Genomic DNA, 6,000 nt, shown 5'->3' with positions numbered 1-6,000 from the left:
TCTCTGGACACCCATCTCCTCTGAGACATGGAGGCAGGGCTTTGGCAAGAGGGACTGGGACCTACCTGGTCTATGCTCTTTTCCATGGTGGTCGAGTATGACCTGGCAAAATAGAGAGGCTGTGGCACTGAACTGATCACCGTGTTCAGAGCCAGGGATGTCCAGCAGCCTGAGCGCAGCTGTGGGAACCCACGGAGGGGAGGAATGCCCTGGAAGAGCTCCTTGTGCCTCTGCTCTCACTCACACTGGGCTCAGTGTACCTGCCCTGCCTTCTACCTGCCCAGTTGAGGCAAGGCTGGGTGGTTTCTTTGGGGCCAGCCAAGGAGGTCCAGGGGCTGGAGGGTTCCAAAATTATCTAAAGCAGAATCATCCAATTACTCTCTGCAACTGCACTGGGGTCAGGACATTATAACTTTTGTTTCATCTTCTGTCAATAACATTAAAAGCCTAAACTGGTGTCTATTGAAGTCAATGAAGAGTTCCTGATTTATCAGGCACACAGCATTTCAAAGAGACCTTGGGCAAGTGTTTTACTTCTTCATGTTTTATCCATTCCTTCTGTGTATGGAGATTATATAGATAGTTATCTGTAAAACCCACATTCTGATATTTCATAAATAAAAGCTAGTTATACTGAACCCTCAGGTGGCAGACACTTTGAGAGAACATGGAAATATTATTAACTGTTTAGTCTTCAATATGTATCTTTAGCTGTATAAAAATGTTAAGAGAGGTTTTGGAAGTGTTTTAAATTCATAACCCAGAAACTTGACAGAAAGAGTGGAAAGGCTGTCTGGAACCACTGCAAGGTGGCAATAGCTACTGGGGAGGTCAGAAAGAAAAATATTTTCAGCAGAGGGCACAGCTTTGCCCCCATGATGTAGGGGGTGGGGGTGGGCTCATGGAGTGGCTTCCATTGGCTCTTGCTGTGGAATATCCTGAGCTGGGAAGATCCTGAAGGGTTGCTTTGATCCTGCAAAGCCAGTCCATGGACTCTGTACCCTGAAGTGCTCCCACCTGCAGCTCTTGGTCCCTAGGTCCTTTCCTTGAACTGTCAGAAGCCTTTAAAATGACAAATAACAACTTTGGGGTGAGAGAGGTAGTTTTCTCCTTATGAGTGGGAGAGAGAAAATACCATAACAAAAAAAGGTAAAGCATAGCTATAACCAAATTAGCCAATACTAATTTACAGGGCTGTGTTAGGGGCTATCAGATACATACCAGTTCAACAAATCACCTTCAAACACAGAGGCCTCACTCAAGGCTGGGTGTCTCACATATGTGAGATTAAAGGAAATCCAAGAATGCAATTATTTGCAGTATGTGAAAGAGTATACATCAGATTTTTTGAAGGAGTTTGTAAAAGCAGTCTGATTATTTGCAGTGATGTTCTGCTCATTTCATCTCCTTTGCAATTGTAATTGTATACATGTTTTCGTCCCTGCCCTCTACAGTTGTTTGGCACCTGCCAGGCTCTTTGGTGTTTCCTTTTGGAATATCATGTAAGCCACTGGGTTGATGTAAACTTGTCTGTTTGTTTGTAGCTGATAATTGTTCATGAAACTGAACTCATGCACAAATAAGGATCATTTGGGTAAATGCAGCCTTGGTTCTGACTCAGAAATGCACCACATTGAAATAACTGGGTAGTGTCTGTCTCTGAAGTTACACTGCATGGGTGTCTTGTCCACACAAATTTTTTTTATTCTCTTTTAGTGGTAGTTAATGGTCTGAATTTGCTTTATTGAAGTCCATGGAGCATTGTCATTAGTTTTGACCAGTAAATTTCATTAATGACTGAACATTTTTGCTAGCTCTCTCCTCACCCTCTGTTTTCTTTTTGATTCTTCTACAATGCTTAATGCACTAGATCCTCTATGACATATCAACTGTATTTTTATTTACCAAAAATGAAACTCTTGAGAGGGGGGAACCCAAGGAATATTTGACAGACTCTATGGATCAAAAGCTGTTTTCTACATGGCCAGATTCCTGAAGATCTGCAGGTGCCTAGAGACATTGTCATAAGAGTCAAGACAGATTAGCTATCTGTGGTATTAGGTAAATCAATGCTTTTTATTATCTACCCCTTAATCTCCCCAAAATTTGACTGTATAACAAATAAGAAAGTATGTGCTAAGGTATTTACAGAAAGGCATTTTTTAATGTCATTCTTCTGTGACTAGAACATGAAAAAACATACTGAACTTGCTAGAAAGTAACACTGTGTTTTGCCATTTTCCATCCTTAAATTTAAACCAGAGATTATGTATGTAAAGCTTGCAGCAAATTGAGCATGGTATTGACCCTCCAGTTGGGACTGAGGAATAGAAATGTCAGTATTTTATAAGAGTCAGAGACAACATGATTCAAATAAATACAACCAACCCACACAGAAGAGCAAACAGTCACTCATTAAAGAGTGGAAGAAAGTCACTGATGAATGAGATGCATCCTCTCCACCTTGAGCTTGCAGTCAATATCACTTGAAAAGTGATACTGCCACTTATCCTATCAGCACCAAGCTGTATTATTTCCAGTCTCACAAGATTTGTCCTGCTGACCTATTATTAGCCATGTGATACCAGCATCCATGGCTAGGTTTTATTAGAAGCCAGTGGGTGGAAATGTCCCAGGTCACTGTGGAGCATATTGATGGAAACAGAAGCACTTTTCTGTGGGAAAGAAAGATGAGAAGGATGGGCCTATTGGATGGCTGGTGTCTTGTCTGACTGCAGCTCGTGGCAGGTCACATGTGCATCCTGATATGAGGCCATAAGTAGCCCCAGATGCGTGGCTGCAGTAGGTTATAGCTGTACATGTAATTGTTATGTGTCTCAAGAAGCAGCACCAGAGGGCTGAGCTTTGTCATCACACTGCTCTTGATGCTCTCTATGCCCTTCAGCAAGATGTGTAGGCTCTGTCTATCCTAGCAAGCAGTAAAGCATAAAAGGATCACATCTGGAGACTGAAAAAGTAGAGGGAAAGGAGTTGATGTTCACCTCCTGCAAACACACAAGCTCTCCAGGCTGGGTGGTTTTCCCCAAAAATGGTCTAGTCTGATCAATTGTGCTGAACATTCATGAGGCTGAAGCACAACAGCATCTTGCCTTGGTTTCACCCAGTGTGAGTCCAGCTGTTACTCTGTGATCTCTTTGCAGTATAACCCAAGGTATGGTAGCTGAAGACAACCCGGGAGATGAGCTTCAGGAGTGCATGGTGCAAGCTGCCCATGCAGATCACCCTGCTACTCCTGATGCCTCAGAAGGACCTGAGAGGTTCATTTATGTCTGACCTGGTCAGCACAGTCCAAACATAGTTATGTTCTTTGTCCAATTCAAAATGAGGACTTCTTATCAAGTGGTGGTTTGAAGCTGGGTGGCATCCCAGGAAATACAGTTTCACCCCTTCTCCATAGACTGGGAAGATCTGGCACTTTTTTCTTCTGGGGCTGTCTGTCCCAAGCTGTAAAACTTGCTGAGGGTGATGACTAGGAACTACAGAAGTGAAGCAGGTAGCACTATCTATTGCATCATAGGGATTAAGAAATTATAACAAAACTTTAAAAACAATAATGTCACCTTGTGAGCCTCCTAGATGGTAAAGCCTGGCTAATTTTTTTATTTTTTTTTTTAAACCTGCCCTATCCATTTAGAGTAGTTAATCTCTGCAGAAAATGGAGATGGAAGTTAAGCCATTTTCTAAATTACCTGAAAAGAACACTGTTTCGTTTCATTCTTTTTTTTTAATCAGTCTGCAAGAATGGAAATTGCTGCACAGATAAAAAACACCCTGGGCTGCAAAACAAGAAAAATGCAGTAATTGATAGCAAAAGGCAAACTCCAAGCTTGTCTTCTCTGTTTTACAGGATGAGATGTGTGCAGCTGTTCTGGCACGTGCCACAACGAGATCCCAGAGAGCGATCAGCGTTCTCGGGCCCGGAGCACGCTGTAGAAAATGCTGACAATTTCAGATGAATGGATGGGTTCTTGTTTGGCAATCCAACAACTGGTTGTATTGAACACAGCCTCGAATAGGTGCAGGGACGAAAACCAAGAATTGGGCTGAGGGCACAGAGTTACACGAGGGCCAAAAGGGGTGGATCTGAGGGTTGAGGCCCAACAGGGACAAGGGAAAGTGGTGCAGGGAGTGGATGAGGGTTGGGAGAACCAAGGGGATAACAGGTGGAACAATGTGGCAAAACAGAGACAATGGAGCTTAAGGGAAGGAAGAACATTCCAGGAAGGCTACATGAATGGTAAACAGGGGCTGAACAAGGGTGACATCAATCCCCACACACTATCAGAGCACCAGAAGCCAAAAGGCACCAACATGTGACTGCAAAAGGCCCATGGAAGAGAGGCCTTTTCTTACTCTGTTCTAGAGGGGTGTCTCTCCCCTTTTGCCTCTGCCCCTCCAGGGTTGAGGCATTTTCATAACAGGCCCCTGGGCCTCCACATGCAGCTTCTGCTCAATGTGCCCTGTTACATGACACTCATTTGAGAACCAGGATTTTGGCAAAAATGTGTTTGGTCAGAAAATTTCTGTATCTCAAGTCAGTTTTTGTTTCTTAGCCTAAACAAGGCTTATGTTCTCAAACTCAAAGTTTTGGCAAATCAGAATAAGCATTGACATGAGCTGATGGGTGCCAGAAGAGGGGGAAGGGTAAACAGCCTCCTGCCATGGAGGAGCAGATAATGTGCTGCCTGTAGCTAAGAAAAGGTCTAAATTTGCACTGTTTCTATATTAAAGCATGCATGGATTTATTTATTTTTGTAATTATTTTTTCCTGTCATGCTGAGCAAGTACTCCCTAGTTCCCAGGTGGAATGGCCTTTCTGCCATGCAGGCAACTTCTTCCATCTCCAAGAAAATCCATAATACAAGAACTGACAGTCTTGCAAACCAGAAGCCTGAAAATGCTTGGACAAGAGGGATACCTTAAGCTCCTTTTTAAGTAGGTAAATTTTAGGTGCACATATTTTAGGTGAAACCATCATATCTCACCAAGGCTCTTTGGTATTGAACCATTTTAAATTTTCATTATTAAGTGCTTAATTCTCTGCCAAACAGCATGCCCTGAGGTGTCAACCTGAGCTTCAAAATTCCTGCCTCCTGCCTTGGGTCGTGAGGGATTCATGGGTCAGGCATCGCTGCAGCCTCTCAGTTCCCTGGGGAACCCAGTGTGTCAGGTGTGCAAGGCCCTTTGTTTCTCAGGCACTAGACTAGACCAATTAGATGTCATCTCTAGAACAAACCAAATATTCTGAAGGAGGCCTGGTCCTAGTTGTCATACAAACTTTGAACAAAATGGTGATAAAAAGATAAGAAATCTTAGAATGGAAAATGGAGTTCAAAACAAAAGTGTTTGCAGCCAATGGCATTATAATGCTCATGAAATTAATTGTTTGTGTTCCAAGAAAGAGAATTTAATTATACAAAATCTCCCAAATCCAAGGCAATTCTGTCCCACAGGTGGCCAGGTAAATGTGGCATTCAGGCTGTTCTGCTGCAAGGGTCTGCCTTCAGCTATTTTGCTTGAAAGATTAAAGGTATCCTACTCAGCTGAGCAGCATAAAGCTGTGACTGCGCTCACTTTGAGATTACATTTTGAAACAGGATTAATGAATTCAGAGCAGAGCTGGAGAGAAGCTGTGTGACTTGGTTGTAGTTGAGTAACTGGATTAAAATGGCATTGCAAAATACTAGACCTGTAATTGACATCCTAATTTTTCTTCCTTAAAGGGATTTCCATGCCTTCAGCTGCTTTTTTTTTTTTTTTTATTTTTACTTGTGGTAAGAGTTAGGATGCCAGTTTGGATGGGTTAGATATGTGTTTCAGCAATATTATGATTACTTTTTCTTTAGCTTTTTTTAATGTTGATATATGGAATATAAATGTTTACAAATTCAACAAAACAAATTGGCTTTAAAACCATAATACATGCTCTTTTTAGCAGCAGATCTGTAAGAAAGGCAGGATAGTATGTTTGGTGTTAAA

Source organism: Cyanistes caeruleus, chromosome 4, assembly GCF_971803275.1.
Source record: "Cyanistes caeruleus chromosome 4, bCyaCae1.hap1.1, whole genome shotgun sequence".
NCBI lineage: Eukaryota > Metazoa > Chordata > Aves > Passeriformes > Paridae > Cyanistes > Cyanistes caeruleus.
The sequence above is the reverse complement of the archived record's forward strand: the minus strand, read 5'-3'. Positions refer to the sequence as shown.